General features: G+C 46.4%; 1 protein-coding gene across 2 annotated transcripts in view; it reads right to left on the bottom strand.

The window, feature by feature from the left end:
- Positions 1 to 19454, bottom strand: part of VSIG10L2 (V-set and immunoglobulin domain containing 10 like 2) — a 488239-nt gene that overhangs the window by 433252 nt on the left and 35533 nt on the right. Inside the window, exon 1 of one of the 2 annotated variants that reach the window (XM_069614081.1) lies at positions 2996 to 3138. The exons of the other annotated variant lie outside the window; for it this stretch is intronic. The gene's annotated coding sequence lies outside the window, so the exon portion shown is untranslated. Of the gene's footprint in view, positions 1 to 2995; positions 3139 to 19454 lie in introns of those variants that run through there. 2 annotated transcript variants of the gene reach the window in all.

Here is a 19454-nt window from a genome sequence, read left to right on the forward strand (position 1 = left end):
GGTCCAGGTGCCTGCCTCAGTATGGACTACAGGGCCCTACGATGTGGGCTTTCTGAAAGGGGTGGGGGAAGTGAAAATTAAATTAAAACCAGGAGCAATTCTACCACGGGCGCGACAATATCCCATGTCCAGAGAAGCGGATGAAGGGATCGCGAAGACAATTGCCGCCATGATGGACCAGGGCATCCTAGTGACGTCAGAATCACCCTGTAATACGGTGACTTATCCCGTCAAGAAATCAAAGGGAGTCATTTACTTTCAGACAAATGTGTCTGAAAAGCACAAGGTTGCCACAGGGGTATTGTGAGTCCCTGTCCATCTTCAATAGAGTCCTGCAAATAGGCATAAACAATATTGCAGTAGACAGTGTTGTTTTGCAGTATGTGGATGACATTCTGATCTGCAGCACCACTGAAGAGCAATACAGGTGCGACTCTATCCAGCTACTGACTATACTGCTGAGAAAGAATATAAGGTTGACAAAGAAAAGTTACAATACTGTCAACAAGAGTTACTGTCAACAAGAGGTGCTGTACATAGGCCAGCTAATCTCGCATGAGGGGAAAAAGGTCACCCCAGAAAGGGCTGAAGCTATCAGGAACACAGCTAAGCTGCTCACAATAAAGCAAATGCAGAGCTGCCTAGGCTTGTGCAATTATGTTGGGGCATGGGTCTTCGACTACAGCTCGTATACCAACCCCTTACTTCAGGCCCTAAAGAAGGCCCAAGCAACAAAAGAAAAAAAATAATGGACTGAAGCAATGGAAAAGGGGTTTGCAGAACTCAAAAGAACAATTAGCATGGCTCCAGTTCTCGGGATTCCTAATTATGCAGAGGAATTCTACCTGTTCTCGCACATAGGTGGCAGAGTTATGACGGCAGTACTTGCTCAAAAAACCTTGTTGGGTTACAAGCCCCTGGCGTATTACAGTGGGAATCTGGACCCAGTAATGAGAGGCCAGTTCCCATGTGAACAAAGCTTAGCTGGCGCAGCGTTTGCCATAGAGAAGGCGACAACCATTGTAATGGGATGCTCCATGACGTTATACGTCAGGCACACATTATTTGCCATATTAGAGAAACCAAAAGGTATATTGACATCTCAAAGGGCCTCTGCCTATGAGGTGATCATATTTAATCCATCGATCAAAATAGTTGGATGCAAAACTGTAAACCCGGCTACATTCCTAGCTGAGCCAGTCACCGAAGGCGAGCCGATACATGATTGCGCAAACTATGAAGAATTCTATGATGAAATCCCCAGGTTGAAGGAAAATGCCCTGGCAGGTGGTGAGATTGTTTTCATTGACGGTTCCTCGAGAATCGACCAAGAAGACGGACAAAGATATACAGGCGTGGCCGTAATAAAACATATTGCAAACGGAGAATTCCAAGTACTCGTCAGTGCACGAATACCATCTCATTATTCAGCACAGGCTGCAGAGCTATTGGCGTTGATACTCGCCATTGAGAATCACTCAGACCAGGAAGTAACGGTGTACAGTGACTCCGCCTATGTGACGTCAACAGTGCACGCAGGACTAGTATGCTGGAAAAGGAGGGGCTACCTCCGAGCGGACGGCACGCCAGTGCAGCACGCAGCCTTATTGGATAGGCTGATAAAGGCACTGCAGCTCCCAGTGGGCATAGCGGTCATGAAATGCACCGCCCATACTCACGGGACAGATTTTGTGTCACGTGGAAACCATGCAGCAGACACGGAAGCCAAGCGTGTGGCATCCAAGAGTGAAACGATCATGGAAGTAGAAGTGGCATGCACCCATGAACGAATGATGGTAGCTTGAGCGAAACCAGCGGCCTATAGTAATATGGGGCAGACTCAACTGATGGAGCTTCAAGGGGAGGCACCGCTGGATGAAAAGAACCTGTGGAAGCATCGAGGGTGTTCTTTAAACCCCTCTGACGGATTGTGGTGGCAAGTCAGCACTGGTAAACCAGTCATGCCGGTAGCCCTGTTGGAATTAGCATTAGAACAGATGCATTACCCGTTTCATATGATAAAAGAAACTCTTGCTGCAACGCTCTCAGAAGACTGGTTTATACCGAATTTAGCGGAGCATGTTGCATTCTTTATGGTGAACTGCGTAATCTGCAAAATAGAAGGGGTACCTGTTTTAACGTCCCTAGTTCTACAGGTCAATCAATCAGAAAATACAAGAGAACTCGAACTAGTAGACAGAGGTTAGGATGACGGAATGCACAGGTGATTTTTGACTTGGTTTCAATTCCCAAGATTTTATTATTTTATTCAAACAAAAAATGCTATGTCTAAAAACATATTAAACATTTCATACAATGTTATGGCCCATTCACTTTACATTTGTTCACATGCATACTGTTCTCATCAATCTCTCATTCCACAATTCATTCTTTTGAAAAAATGGTCTGTATATAAAAAACAGTTAAACATCGGTTATATCTCCCTGTGATTACAATTCATTATAAAGCATCCCCACGAATTTGGGGTATTACACCAGTCTGTGTTCTCTTATTCCCACAGATTCACGTCGACACGTGTTTCAGTTGCTCTCTGCGAGCGTCACCATTAATACTCTCTCTGTACGGCAACCTTCTTCAGGACAAAACAACCCATTTTTCAGGCACATATATTGGCATGGGCCACACCATCTATAAAAATATATAAAACACTACATAAGTATTGGGCACTCCCGTCAATCCTTTTCAAATTATTTAATTGCATATTAATATGGTATGCTTTAAAAAATGTGTAAAGCATCATCCGCCTCACCTCCTACCCGATGGAATCAGGAGGGACAGGATGTAGTATTAGATTTCAGCACATCTCAATTGGAATCTCGAGGATGATTGTCCTCTGATCTAAGGGGTTAAGGCATATACCTATTACCATCTATTATACCCAATTTGTTCAATCACAAAAGCCAACATTATTTATATGTTTTTAGTAAATCACAATCAGTCTCCATAAATGGAAGTACAAGGCTCTGTCACTTACTCAAAAGTGGAAACAGCCACGATCTGCGATGTTAATTCGTTTTGGGCGCTTTATTGGATGGAAAAGGTGGCTTCTAATTTCGAGGCTTCCCTTCTTTCCACACCTTGTGTATGGTTCATCTAGTGGTTAGATTTTCTCAGGTACGTGAGTCTGTAAAAATATATACAGAGAACTTAGTTATTTACTCCGTATGACGGATGTTATTGAGTATAGACGCATCTAACTTCATGTTTAAACATTTTCCCTTTTCTTGTAGCACTAGTGCTCCCAATTGTCAAGATGGTGGCACGCAAGCCTCTAGTAGTTGATTCAAAGGCACACCAGACCCTTATTGTTTTGTGGACTGCATCAATCTCTGATATTTAGGTAAGAAACAGTCAGTGTTGTTTCTCGGGCGGCATCATTCTTCAATTATCAACATTAGTGTCCGTATTGACTAGTTAGAGGATCAGTGCCTCCCGTTCTTAGAATTGACTGGGGCGACACCCTCCCATTTCAAAAGTGCGCGGTTTCTACTTCTGTACTATTCAAGCAATCATGTTCGGTGGCTGACATGTGTGTTCCAACTTGCCTGATTCTCGCTGTCTGTAAATTCTCCTTTCCGCATACACCACAGCATTCACAATCCAGCTGGCGGGGTCGCGAGTTACCATTGATACCGCTCCTCATGTTCATACGCATAAAAAGAGGACTAGAAAAGCACTCGCATGCATGAGGGAGAACCTCCTCACTTAGCAGGCTCTACATCAACTCGTTATTTTTCGTTTTTTTATTTGTTTTATTTATAGACCATCTCGCTATGGTGTTTCAGCTCCTATTGTAATTATTAATATTCGCCAAACAACTGGAAGATCGAGATAACAATACCTCTATGTAGGCCATCAGGCCTTCCACTTGTAATATGCATTTTATTTAGATCTGTATTCAAACAAATGTATATATACATTTCAACTACAAATATATAAAGTATATAAAATATATCAAATACATCGACATGCGGCACGTTTTAATCAGCATCTGCTATAGGCGTATTTTAGTAAGCGAGCACTCAGTGTTGCACCAACATAGGGAATGCTAAACAGAGCCCCTTGCTCTTTTGTTTCCTGTCTGGTGCAGCAAAAGAGATATTTTACATATTTGCAATCAGATGGTTCCATTCCACGGATAAATTCAGACCTCGTTTCACTGTGTCTAGAGTGTATATCCAACGTTGTTCCTTCTGGTGTAAGAGAGTGCCCATATCACCACCTCTCTTTGACGGCTTTATTACTTGTAACACGAACCATGTTAGGTTTGTGTCTTTATGCCCACATCTCCCAAAGTGTTCCACAAGTGGCTTGTCCGCCACTTTATTCCTTATACATGATCTGTGTTCCAAGATACGCTGTCGTACTTCCCTGGTAGTCTTACCTATATATAATAGGTCACAAGGACATCTAATTACATAGATGGCGTTCTTGGTTTTACAGTTGGTATGTGTTCTGAGTTGCCATTTCACTTGCCTGTATTCAAAGTCAGTTCTTACTTCTACCATAGGGCAAGCTACACAACTTCCGCATTTGTGGTGACCAATCACCGGGGGCAACCCCCATTGGTTTAGTATTGTCTGGTTATTCTTTGGCTCCACATATGTATGTACTAGTTTTTGCCCAAGATTTTGGTTCCTTTTAAAGGCAAACATCGGTCTCCGATATAGGGACCCCTCTTGTTTCACAAGATCCCAGTTGTGATTGACTATCTTCTTAATCTGGTTACTTATTGGATTATAAGTAGTCACACAGACCAATCGCTCTTCTTTTTCTTTTGGACAGTGTGTTAAACATACATCTCTATTAGTATTTTTGGCCCTCTTCAGATTATTTTTGACCAGTCTTGTTGGAAAGCCCCTCACCATCAGTCTATCTTGTAACTGTTTAGAGTGTTCCATGAATTCTTGTTTGGTGCTACAGTTGCAGCGTATTCTTAAAAACTGCCCATACGGTAAATTATATCGCAGACCTGCAGAGTGGAAGCTGGTATAATGCAACAAAGTGTTGCGGTCTGTTGGCTTTCTATAGAGTGTTGTCTCCAATTTGGCTCCCGCTTTTCTGATAATTAAATCTAGAAAGCTCACCTCGACCAGGCTAAATTCCATGGTGAACCTAATGTGGGTATCCTGTCTATTTAGCCATTGATGGAATATTTTCACGGATTCTACATTGCCTGTCCATGTTATGAAAATGTCGTCAATATACCTATGCCAACCCATCAGGTGTTGGCATAGGTCTGGGATGACTTGGAGTGCATTCAGATGTCCTGATACAAACTTGTCCTCGAAATCTGCCATATAGAGGTTCGCCACATCAGGGGCAAAAGTTGCCCCCATGCTAACCCCTCTGCACGGTTTGTACAACTGTTGTTTATGTAGGAAAAAGTTTTCGGTCATCGCCAACCTAGCACATTCGAGTATAAATGATGTTGGTGGTTGGTGAGGTATATTTTGGGTATTCAGAAAGCTACCCAAAACATCTAAGCATTCGAGCTGCGGTATGGCTGTATACAGCGATTCAACGTCCATTGTTACCAGGATCAATCCTGGAGGGCACTCAATTTCTTGTGTAATTTTAATCATGCTTGTTGAATCCCTGACGTAACTTGGCATCCTCTCAACAAAAGGTTTCAAGAAGAATTCTACATACACTGACAGTGGCTCGAGTAAGGAATTTATGGCGGAGACAATAGGCCTTCCAGGAGGATTCGTTTTATCTTTGTGAATTTTCGGCAGTATATAAAATTCTGCCGTTTTTGGATAAGTTTTATTCAGAAATTGTCTTTCTCCCTCACTGATCCATTCTTCTCTCATGGCATGGTCAGTAAGGCATTTTATTTCCTCTTTCAATCTTAGAGTTGGGTCTTGTCCAAGGATTTTGTAGGAGTATGTATCTACCAGTAGTCTTAGGCATTCTTTTTCGTAGGTACTAGTTTTCATAATAACTATCCCACCCCCCTTGTCCGCGGGTTTGATGGTAGTGCCATCTGTATCACACAGTTTTTTTAGGCTGTCTCTTTCAGCTCTGGTTAGATTGTCTGATTGGAAATTTTTCTTCTTGATGGCTTCCTTCACTTCTTTTGTAACCTTATTTTCAAAAGCCAAGATCTCAGGCGGGCAAGCGTATGAAGGGGGGTTAAAGGTCGATTTGTTCTTAAAACCGGTTCTATTAGGTATATCTTGGTTGTCTCCAGATGTTCCTTGTTGAGTCCTATCTAGATTTGGTAGAAAAATCTTGAAATAATGTTTCAGTCGTATGTTTCGAAAGAAACGATGAAGTTCAAGTTCTAACGTAAAAGGATCTGCCTTTGAAAAGGATTGACGGGAGTGCCCAATACTTATGTAGTGTTTTCTATATTTTTATAGATGGTGTGGCCCATGCCAATATATGTGCCTGAAAAATGGGTTGTTTTGTCCTGAAGAAGGTTGCCGTACAGAGAGAGTATTAATGGTGACGCTCGCAGAGAGCAACTGAAACATGTGTCGACGTGAATCTGTGGGAATAAGAGAACACAGACTGTTGTAATACCCCAAATTCATGGGGATGCTTTATAATGAATTGTAATCACATGGAGATATAACAGATGTTTAACTGTTTTTTATATACAGACCATGTTTTCAAAAGAATGAATTGTGGAATGAGAGATTGATGAGAACAGTATGCATGTGAACGAATGTAAAGTGAATGGGCCATAATGTTGTATGAAATGTTTAATATGTTTTTAGACATAGCATTTTTTGTTTGAATAAAATAATAAAATCTTGGGAATTGAAACCAAGTCAAAAATCACCTGTGCATTCCGTCATCCTTACCTCTGTCTACTAGTTCGAGTTCTCTTGTATTTTCGAACTGCGTAATCTGCCAGCAATTCACCACTGGGCACACGTTAAAAGTAATGAGAGGAGCCATCCCCCAGCCAAATGGGCCTTTTCAGCACTTACATATTGATTATGTCGACATGATTCAAGTATGTAACGAGTACAGGTATTTAATTGTAGTGGTGTGTCCATTCTCTAGATGGATAGAAGCAGGTCCCTGTACACACCCAGACTCAACCTGTGCTGCCAAATTCCTGGTGAGGGAAGTGTTCCCTAGATGGGGGGTGTGCGAGGTGATGAGATCAGACAACAGAGCTCATTTTGTAAACTCTGTCTTTGAGCAGATTAGCTTGCTGCTTGGTATAAAGCCCAAGTTCTTGTCGGCGTATCATCCAGAAGGTAGTGGTGTTTGTGAGAGCCTCAACGGCTTGTTAAAGGAAAGGATAGCCAAGTAGAAGCTTACTCTAAAGAAGGGATGGCTGCACGGTCTACCACTGGCATTGTATGCTCTTCAGAACCAACCAGGCTCCGACCATCATTTTACGCCCCATGAGATAGTTACAGGAAGGAGAATGAACACCCCCTTACCCCACGAAATAGAGCTAAGATGTGATGCCCAGTCAACCCGAGAGGTCCTGGGAACCGAATTATCAGAATACCTGAACTGCATGACATCAAGCCTTCTTATCGTTTCAGACCAAGTACAGCAACAACGAAAAGGGTGCAGCACAACACAAGACACAGCAGGAGGTGCTGAAACAGACACAATTCAAGGTCTATGTGTGCCATTCATCTTCCTGGTGATGCCGTGTTGGTAAAGAACCACACGAGAAAAAGGTGGGATGAGCCAAGATTCAACGGCCCTTTCATCGTAGAAGACTGCACTCGGTCAGCCGTTAAATTGCAAGGCAGGCAAGCATGGATCTTCCTTAATGACATTAAACCCTATATCGGTAAGATCCCTCTAGCTGCACCCTAACGCAAAGAAACTACAGACAATGGGGAAGAACCTCAGCACGTGCAGACGAGATCCATGACGAGGAAGAAGGACGCATGAGCAGGGAAGCCAAGACAAAGAACCGGTTTGCAAGTTGTGGCTTAAACCGGACATTTCCTCTAAGCAAAAATGGGGATAAGGACATAATGGACACTCTGTGCATCGTAGTTGCAGGGTGAAGAAGAGAATCTCGCATCTAAGCCACAACGCACTGACAATACGAACTTTTGAATTAAACCATACTTAAGCATTGTTGGAAAACAAAACTCTGAGAGGCTGTGAGCAAAGACTTTCCGTGTAAGAGCAAAAAACAGGTCCTGAAGCAACCAACACCAATACTTTCTTTTGCAGAATTCATGGTATCTCCTAGCAGAAATCTAACATGGGCTCACCTACTTCCAGTTAGTGGTAATATCATATCCGTCACTTGTAGGGAGAGTCACTATTGTCACAGACTTTATTCAAGATCCTGCCAACAAGAAAGTAATCTGGCAACTACTGACTGTCATCGTGGAAGCCTTCGCTGAGTTACCCGAACACAGTGATAAGGACACAAATGCTTCCACAACAGGTGATCATCGATGAACTCACGTATACGCTTTTCTTTCGTATCATAGAGGAGTGACCAGGATTCGTCGGGAGAACCACAGACACACTCACCTACATTAGCGACCCAAGAAACACTGAACATTTGAACCAACTGTGAATCAAGCTCAACTACGTAGTGACAATCCACACAACAGGAAAGTGCAGAGACTGTTCACGTCAAAAGAAAAGCTTATTGTCATACACAAACCAGTCCCGCCACCAGGCGCCTTTTCAGATACACCAGCACACACAGTTACTGTCCCCGGGTTGCAGCCCACCTCCCGGGACAACTCCTTACCTAGGGTGCGAGGGAGTCGCCATAGTCAACGAGGACGGGCAGCGCGGAGAGTCCGACCCGGTTTGCTGCCTCGCTTCCATTGGCAACTCCCATGGAGGCTACGTTCGGGTTGGAACACCCGATTGCGGTTACTTCCTGGTTCCGCGGTGCTCTCCCGATCACGTGCCCAGAGTTCCGCTCACGTGATCGGGAGCCGGCACGCATAAAGCCGGGAAGTTCGGGTTCACTCACCGCTTCACAGCTGTTCTACGACTCTGTTCGGCAATTGCAGCATTCACATTGATACTACGGATTTGGACCTTGGCTTACGAAACACGGACTGGCTTGCTGACTCCTCGGATCTTGTCGCTCGGATATTGGTACTTTGGACACTCGGCTTTTGCTTAACGGATTGTTTTCGGATTGCCCTTTCTTGACTCTACGATCTTCGGCCACTGGCGCTACGTGGTAAACTCAAGTGCCTACCAAGTTACAGCCAGGTTACAGGTGCAGCCGGCTACTATCACCCGGGACACGGCTGACTCGGCTGTCCGGATCTACGGCGCTCCCCCGCACCAGGCCCAACACCCCATTATCATCCCGGTTGGGTTTAGGTAAGAGATTCTTACACGCTTCTGCATATCACAGTACTGTGTTTGCCTGTGCTAACCTTACCTTCCATTTAACAGCCTCCGGGGTCCAGGACGTCATCAGATCCGGCGAAGAAACATAAACACCTGTGGCCTCAAAGCTCGCACATGGAGTTTATTTACTCATCCCTGTGGGTGATTTGTGGACAGAGGTCCATTACTCTCCACTACGCGGCAAGTCACGACAGACTGTGAAGCCGTTGCGTCGTGGAGAGTATGGAACCGGAGGACCCCGTGGCTGCCTTGGTACAGGCACTCACATTACTAAGAGCAGATATGGTTGCCGCTACTGCTACAATACACCAGATTTGATTCAGAGCACACAACATCCCTTGCCCGCTGATGCGGAGTTCGGGGAGGCTGCTGCTGCAGCGCAACCCCCAGCTGTCCAGCCGATTATACCTCAGCCTCCTACTGCTCCTGCAGCACCTCAGGTTCCAATACTCATGTCCACGCCTTTTCCCTTGGCTGCTCCAGAAAGGTTCCACGGTGACCCTAAAAAATTTCGCACATTTGTAAACCAGTGTAAACTGCATTTCCTCTGTAGACCTCAGGCTTTCCCTGACGCCACCACTAAAGCGGCGTTCACCTTGTCCCACCTGGCCGGCACCGCGGCAGAATGGGCCAACCCTTTGCTGGAGAACGACAACCCCGTCCTATACGATTTTGAACTACTAGTCACAGAATTGTCCCGTGTGTTCGACACGCGTCACAAAGCCCAGTCTCGGGACCTCGAGCTGTTAGATCTGACTCAAGGGAGGAGGTCTCTCCTTGATTACATTGCTCGTTTTAATCAACTAGTCGCTGAGACATCCTGGCCTGAACCAAAGAGGGCGGTCGTTTTCTATAGGGGGCTTAATAACACCATGAAGGATGCTATGGCCGTGGTTCCATCTTTGCCCACTACCCACACTGAGTTAGTGGACCTCGCATTACAAATTGACGCAAGACGTTCCGAACGTCGGTCTGAAACAGGAATCCCCATTGCCACTTCACCCTCCTCTTCCTCTGGTACAGGCATCGAACCCATGCAAATAGGTGGCATTCGCAGTCCCATCACGCAATCAGAAAGGGAACGCAGAAGAACCGACCATGCCTGTTTTTACTGTGGTCTAATTGGCCATTTTGTAAAATCCTGTCCCAGACGCCCTAAACTCAAGAATCCGGTTTTTCCGAACGCTCGACCCTAGATCCGGGGACTGGATCGAGCAATACTTCCATTTCCCCGGATAGGAACCCCGCTTTTGTCAGGATCAGGCCAGTGTTGGTACAGGCCATGCTTAACCCTACACCCGACATATCCCATGTCGTCTCGATTTACATCGATTCAGGCGCCACGGGCAATTATATCGATATAACTTTGGCCAGATCCTTAAACCTACCTCTGATCACCAAGCAACACCCTGAGCCAGTACAAGCAGTGGATGGTACAGCACTGATATCAGGCCCTATCAAGCAACAAACCGCCCCCATCACCCTCACTATACAAAACACGCATCAGGAAATCATCACATTTGATCTGATTACGATGCCACAGTTCGGAATCATCCTGGGTCTTCCTTGGTTACATCTACATAACCCCTTGATTGACTGGAAGTCGGGGCAGGTCCATTTTGAATCTGAGACGTGCCAGAATTTTTGTCTCACCGCACCTGACGACGCAGAATCACCCCCACGGGCCCTAGGGGGCATAGCACAGCTCACACTGCAAGAGGATATCCCTATGGCTCTCGAGCCTCATGTAGTGGGAGCTGTTGCCGTTGGTTTCCCTACTGATTACAGCGATTTCCATGAGGTATTCGACAAGGGTTCCTCGGAGGTGCTCCCACCACACCGATCCTATGACTGCCCCATTGACCTAATTCCTGATTCCGTGATTCCCTCAGGCCGCATCTACTCCTTATCTCCATCAGAAGAACAGGCGTTGAAGGATTATATCCAAGTCGCATTGAAGGTCGGTCATATACGTCCCTCCACCTCTCCGGCTGCTAGCCCCATATTCTTTGTCCCAAAAAAGGAGGGCGATCTGCGTCCTTGTGTGGACTACCGCCGACTTAATTCCATCACCATAAAAAATCGATACCCAATACCATTGATCACTCCCTTACTGGACAGGTTAAGCCATGCTACCATTTTCACAAAACTCGATCTCCGCGGGGCCTATAACCTGGTTAGAATCCGCTCCGGAGACGAGTGGAAGACGGCTTTCTGTACACGTTACGGATTATTCGAATACGTGGTCATGCCCTTCGGGCTTTGTAATGCCCCTGCTACCTTCCAACGTTTCATGAACGAAGTATTTCATGATTTGTTGGACGTATGCGTGGCAGTATACCTTGACGACATCCTCATATACTCGCAGGACATAAAAGAACATATAGTGCACGTCCGCGAAGTACTGTCCCGTCTCCGCCAACACTCACTCTACGCCAAACCCGAGAGGTGCCAGTTTCACACTGAAAGCGTTGAATTCCTGGGATTCCACATTACACCTGGGGGTTTGGCCATGAACCAGTCCAAAGTCCGTGCGGTTTTGGACTGGCCAAAACCCAACAGTCTCAAGTCCTTGCAATCATTCCTTGGGTTCTCGAATTTCTATAGGCGTTTCATCCAGGACTTCTCGTCTCTGGTAGCTCCCCTCACTGCTCTAACCAGCCCCAAATCGCCTTTTGTCTGGTTGGTTGATCACCAGGCGGCTTTTGACGCACTGAAAACTGCATTCACTACTGCCCCTGTCCTGAAACATCCCGACCCAGAACTCCCCTTTATTGTGGAGGCCGATGCGTCCTCTTTCGCTCTCGGGGCGGTCCTGTCCCAACGTTGCCCTCATTCAGGTCATTTGCATCCGGTGGCATTTCATTCCCGGAAATTCTCTGTTACGGAACTACATTACACCGTCACGGAGAAAGAACTGCTCGCCATCAAAGATGCTTTCTTGGTCTGGCGGCACCATCTGTTGGGGGCGAAGCACACAGTCATGGTGTTCACCGACCACCGCAATCTCCAGGATCTGGCCTCGCTCAAGTGCATCAATAGTCGGCAGGTGCGGTGGCATTTATTCTTTGCGGCCTTTGACTTCCAGATCAAACACCGTTCCGGTCTGTCCCATGGGAAGGCGGACGCGTTATCTCGCTCTCCGGGTGGGGTATCCTTACCTGTGTTCCCAGAAAACCTGTTAAACCAACATGTTATTTGCCTTTGCACCCCTCCTTTGTCTCTGCTGGACTCACTTCGCACATGGGTTTCACTACATCCCGATCAGGTCACCGAGTGGGATCCGGTGTTTCATGAAGGGTTGCCCTATATCCAAGACAGGTTGTGGTTGCCTTCGACCGACACTCGCAATCTTGCTCTGAAATGGTCCCACGATAGCGCCATCAATGGCCATCCGGGACAGAAACGCACGTTGGACATTCTCAGGCGTTGGTGTTGGTGGCCCTCCATGAAACGCGACGTAGAAGGGTATGTTAACACCTGTGCTATATGTGCCCAGTGTAAGCATCGTAGGGGGCGTCCAGTGGGGCTCCTACTTCCGTTGCCTGTACCCCCCAGGCCCTGGCACACGGTTTCCATGGATTTCGTAACTGACCTGCCCCGGACAAAGGGATTCGACACCATATGGGTGGTGGTCGATTCATTTTCCAAAATGGCTCGCTTCATTCCTTGTTCTGGCATCCCTTCTGCCCCAGCTTTGGCCGGTCTCTTCTTTAAATCGGTCTTTTGTTTCTTTGGGTTGCCCACGATTATTGTTTCGGATAGGGGAACCCAATTCACTTCTCGGTTCTGGCGGGCTCTCACGGCTCTCCTGGGTATAGATTCCCGCTTTTCCTCCGCTTACCACCCGGAGACGGACGGCCAGACTGAGAGGGTGAACCAGGCCATGGAACAATATTTGCGTTGTTTGATTTTACAACACCAGCAATCCTGGCTGGGCTTGCTGCATCTTGCTGAGTTTTCGTATAATAATTCCACACATTCCTCCACTGGCTCTTCCCCCTTTTATGTTTTGTATGGCCAGCACCCACGCACCTTACCTATCCCGGACCTAGCACCTTCTGTCAACCCAGCTGCTGTCGCCTGTGCCCGCGACTTGTCGGCTGTTCAAGCTTGGACCCTTACTCATCTTCAGGAGGCCCGGGAGTCCATGAAAGCCACGGCGGATCAAAGGAGGGCGGTGGCACCTTCCTATGTTGTGGGGGATAGGGTTTGGCTCTCTTCTCGTCACCTTAGGCTGCCTGGTTGTCGCAAACGTTTACCCCGTTTTGTGGGCCCGTATAAAATCACTGCTGTGATCAACCCTGTAGCCTATCGCCTCTCAGTCCCTGCTTCCTGGCGCATCCACCCCGTATTCCACACCTCATTGTTGAAACCCTGTCCGGCCCCTACTCGTCTCCGGTCTACGCCTGACCCGGTGGCGGTGGGTGACTCAGTGGAATATGAAGTTTCTGCTATCTTGGGTTCTCGCTTTATCAGGGGTGGGCTTCAGTATCTTGTTGACTGGGTGGGTTTTGGCCCCGAGGAGCGCTGTTGGGTTCCTGCTAGGGACGTCCATGCCCCGAGGCTTGTTTCACATTTTCACCGGGATCACCCTTCCTGCCCACGTGGTCGTGGGCCGTTGAGGGGGGGCTCTGTCATACACAAACCAGTCCCGCCACCAGGCGCCTTTTCAGATACACCAGCACACACAGTTACTGTCCCCGGGTTGCAGCCCACCTCCCGGGACAACTCCTTACCTAGGGTGCGAGGGAGTCGCCATAGTCAACGAGGACGGGCAGCGCGGAGAGTCCGACCCGGTTTGCTGCCTCGCTTCCATTGGCAACTCCCATGGAGGCTACGTTCGGGTTGGAACACCCGATTGCGGTTACTTCCTGGTTCCGCGGTGCTCTCCCGATCACGTGCCCAGAGTTCCGCTCACGTGATCGGGAGCCGGCACGCATAAAGCCGGGAAGTTCGGGTTCACTCACCGCTTCACAGCTGTTCTACGACTCTGTTCGGCAATTGCAGCATTCACGTTGATACTACGGATTTGGACCTTGGCTTACGAAACACGGACTGGCTTGCTGACTCCTCGGATCTTGTCGCTCGGATATTGGTACTTTGGACACTCGGCTTTTGCTTAACGGATTGTTTTCGGATTGCCCTTTCTTGACTCTACGATCTTCGGCCACTGGCGCTACGTGGTAAACTCAAGTGCCTACCAAGTTACAGCCAGGTTACAGGTGCAGCCGGCTACTATCACCCGGGACACGGCTGACTCGGCTGTCTGGATCTACGGCGCTCCCCCGCACCAGGCCCAACACCCCATTATCATCCCGGTTGGGTTTAGGTAAGAGATTCTTACACGCTTCTGCATATCACAGTACTGTGTTTGCCTGTGCTAACCTTACCTTCCATTTAACAGCCTCCGGGGTCCAGGACGTCATCAGATCCGGCGAAGAAACATAAACACCTGTGGCCTCAAAGCTCGCACAGGGAGTTTATTTACTCATCCCTGTGGGTGATTTGTGGACAGAGGTCCATTACTCTCCACTACGCGGCAAGTCACGACACTTATAATCCGAAACTCAGCAGGACAGGACAAATGTCGTTATCACCAGAAGACAGCCGATATGCATACCATGTCTTCTTTCACCTAGTGGGAAGACCAATCAACGTTAACGTTCTCACATTTCTTGGAGATCCAGTGAAGAGTACTCAGCTAAACATGCTCTTGCATGCTATTATAGCACTGATCAAAAACACTAATGTCCATCGACTTCTGAGGAGATTACAGTGAAACCTACCGCGAGGGACAGACCCAGTAGACAGAGACACAGTTCTTCATCTTTTCGCCGAGGGACAGATCCAGGAGACAGTGACACAGTTCTTCATCTTTCCGCTGAGGGACAGATCGAGAGAGCAGGGACGAGAATTTCACAGTTTTTTAAAAAAAAATAATTTTATTTTTTTAATTTGATTTTGATTGACTACCATCTTTCCATTCTTCGCATTAAACAATATCCAGCATGTATTCAGGACTAAAGCAAATTCGGGGGGTGGACTGCGAATTGTCCTATTTTGAATATGCATAATGAACGTGCCTCACCAAAGGTGTTAGTCTAACCTTTTTCCATAGTCTAGCAAGGGAACTGTATCCCGTAACCAGAGACAATCGTCACCCGCAAGAGGGGGACACTTTGTAACATAAAGTGTCTTGCGCTTCGTAACTTTCTGAGAAACAATAATGGAGTAAGTGAAAGGAATTAATCACTGAGAGTGACATGATTGAGATGGGGGCCCAGAACAGTAACCTGGTCCTCCCACAAACAGAGGGGTGCCCCCTCTTTCCTGGAAGAAAATGCTGCAAATTGTTGTATCGCACAGTTATGTGTATATGCATAGTGATTATTATTGTTTTTCTGTCACTAACTATCAGAACTGTATTTTTTATTGGTGCACGAAGCATTCCAATGTCAGTGCACCCAACAGATAATATACGCATGAATCCCACAAAAGCACACAGACCCTATATAGTCGTTCCGGTTCCAAGAAAATCTGATGGTAAGATAAATGAACTAAAATTGAATGTAATTAGCAGTGATTCATACACACATGAGGTAACGAATGAAGAGAAAAGCTGGAGACAGGGTCAGCACGGAATGAATGAAAATACAGCACTGACCACGACACTCACACACACACTGAATACACACAAACAAGGGCAAGTGTCAATGGCTGCAGAACCTCGAACAAGGACAACAGAAAGCACGAGACTGCCCACCGAACAACCAGTCCCTGAAAATAATAAGGGTGACCGAAAAGAAGCAAATGAAAGATCAACTAAAGAAGATATAGCAAAAGCCCTAGAGAAGACAGAAACGGCTACGATAGAATTCACTGCAAAGACGGAAATGCTGAGAGAATATTTATTCCCGTTTATAGCTAAAGCAAAGAAACTACACGAGGAGCTGAAAAATAAAACTACAGAGATTAGAGTGATAAGCATACCAGTTCCAACGGAAATGGCAAACACCAGGCCCATGATACGACCTTACGTTGGGCTGATGCCAAACGGATGGTGGATAATACAAGAGGAGAGGAAGAGAAATGCAAAACCGCCTCTTATCATAGCGATACAGACAATGAAACCTGCTTTGCCGACAAGCATGCCTGAGAGTCCTCTAGCAAGGAAAAGTCACAGCAACGCATTTACAGATGTAGTTATGGCTAACTACAGGAAGACACTAAGAATCAAGAGAAGCCCACATGAAGATAACAATGAACTGAACGATTACCTGGACAGTACAGTACATCTAGGAAACAACATTTGGTACCAACACATGAAAGAGGTCGGAAGAAGAAAAGCTGAAGGAGAATGCTACGTCTGTGCACTTCTACCGTACAGCATGGGAAAATCCAAGATCTTCGTGGCTGTAAAAATTGATGTCCCGACAGCACACTGTTTGTCACACATAGCAATGTGCAACAACAGAGGACAGTTCATGGGAAGATATGCCTCACTGATATGGGCAACTGAAACAGCATATCCCGATGAAGATGACTATGTTCAGGACATTAAGACAAGAAACAGAGCCCATACCAGGAATCACGTGATCAGGTATGCAAAGCCAGAAGCACAAGGAGCAGGAACATGATGGGAAATAAACTCAAGACTGAACGTTCAAGGAAAAACTCCAGAAGAATCCCAAATTTGGAAGAACAGAGGCCAAATGCAGTTTTGGGCAACAGTGCTCTCCCCCGACGGATGGGAAGAAAGAGTGGTGATCTGCCAAGCATGGATGGTCCTTGGAGCCTCTAAGGAAGCAATAGAAAACTCACAAAAACTGTGCAAACCACTATGGCCACAGTTGGTGAAGTTACTAACATGGGTCAAAGACAGAGGAGGACCCCTGCAGATAGTACCACTAGAAAGCCCAAAATTGTGCTTCAGGAACAATGGCACGAGGAAGATGGGAGAGAATCAGAACTGCGGAGACATCTTTGAGGCTCCAGGTATGACTCACGGAACCACAGTAATTATGGATCATTATTGGGCGTGTGGGTCCAAAGCATACATAAGGCTGCCGAAAAACTGGGGAGGCATATGCACGATAGTGAACATCCACGTTTCTGCACTAGTGATCCCAAAAAGTGACCTGAGTATTGACAGCTTCCCAAAGGCAGATGCTCACATGAGGAAGAGGAGGTCTGTGGAACTGGTATCCCGAATGAAGACAAAGAATTACTTTTCTGCCAAATCAGAAGAAGAATTTCATGCAATACCATACAAACACAGGCTGTTTAGCCTCACCTCATCACTATTCACAACAATACTCTTGCCACACATCCAAGTTGGAGTAAATACTAAATGGTTGCAAATAACCAGATGGGAGTTATTGCAGACCATAAACACCACCATAAAAGGATTCAACACAATCAAAGAAGAATTGAGAGAAATCCGATTGATGACCCTCCAGAACAGATATGTACTCGACATGATCACTGCGATGGATGGAGGTGTTTGCGCAGAAATCGGAGAATCATGTTGCACGTTTATACCTTCGCATGATGAAGAAAATGGGTAACAGAAGCCATAAGTATGCTGACAAACCTGCAGAACCAGATGATCAATGAAACTGACGAGGTTGATGATGACAGCTGGTTTCATGGACTCCAAAGATACATACGTTCATACCATTGTGTACAAACCCAGAAGACGATGAACAAGAAGCAGAAGAGCCAAAAAAGACAAACCGAAAAGAGGATGCAGAAGTGGTTGATGAACCGACCAGAGGGGGGAATGTAGAGGAGGTCCCAGACATGGCCTGCACCCCAACCCCCATTTTGAGGTACCAGGGATATACTTGCAAAGATATATGACGTATGAGGAACAAATGACCCAAAAGAGAGCACTTCTAGGCCTCTGCCCAGTGCCCATCAGAAATGCAATACCTGTCGAAGTGCCTATAACCAGACAGCCATGGGCAGCTCGGTACCCACTGAGACAACCGTAGCAGCAGCTGACACGAAATGAAGACTACTTACAAACTGTCCCTGAAGAGACCCAAAGAGTCTTAATGGAGGGCAAATGGTGACAACATAAGAGCCCAGACAGACGTACAGTGAAAATTAACAACGAACGGAAGTTGACACACAAGGGCGAAATGTAAGGAAAATGATGTAATGGACGTGTAAGAAGAAACAATGTTAATATAAGGAAACGTAACCATGATCGAATTATGTAACTGGCTAAATGTCTTTAAATGGGCTTGAAACACAAGAAGCTAATAAAACGGTACTGCTTGCAATGCTTAGTAGAAGAATAGAGCGGCAAGCGCCAACTATATATCTACCTCAACGAAGCACATTATATAAGTGTGACTCCATTTTGTGAAAGCAGAATTAAAGCCAGACTGCAAGGAGAAAACAGGCTGAGATTCATATTCCAGCTAGAGCCAGAAAGGATGAGCGCAATCGAAACTCAGTGAGAAGTAGCTCATGCTTGGGAAGTCAAGGTCAATTCCAAATAGGGAGAGCGGCAGCTTCGAAGAAACGAAACTTCAGAGCATAGCAGCCAGCCAGTGAAGGTCGAGATAAGGAGGCACCAGGCAGGTGGCAGGCTAAGGAAGAATCAAATACACGAAAAGAAGGAAAATGAAGCAGATTCATGGTGAACAGATACGTGACCAGCCACGGGCGAAGAGGTACCAACGTCTGATGTCACCCAGAACCCGAGGATGCCATAACTTTTCCTGATAAGAAGCTACAGTTTGGAGCCCATGCTCAGCCAACTAACTGACACTAAAGTACTGATTGATGGAAAGGAGGCAGGGTGAATCTTGGGGCACAAGGCACCTGGGTGTCCATTCTGCATGCTGCTAATTAAAGTGGAGATTTATGCCTAGGGGTGTAACCCGCCCAATCACAATGGACCAAATAATCCAGGGTCCTATAGTGAGTAGAACCAATAAAACGTGGTACTTTTAGTGACGTCTATCACGAGTGATGTAGAGGGATGGGCTTAGACGCCTACCCGATAAGAGTTATCCAATCCCCACACTCTGTTACCATATACAGATATAGGGCCGCATCACGAGTTGGGCGGTAACGCCAGCGCTAAT

This window comes from Ambystoma mexicanum, chromosome 9 (assembly GCF_040938575.1).
Source record: "Ambystoma mexicanum isolate Mex_15411 chromosome 9, UKY_AmexF1_1, whole genome shotgun sequence".
In the NCBI taxonomy this organism is placed as follows: Eukaryota; Metazoa; Chordata; class Amphibia; order Caudata; family Ambystomatidae; genus Ambystoma; species Ambystoma mexicanum.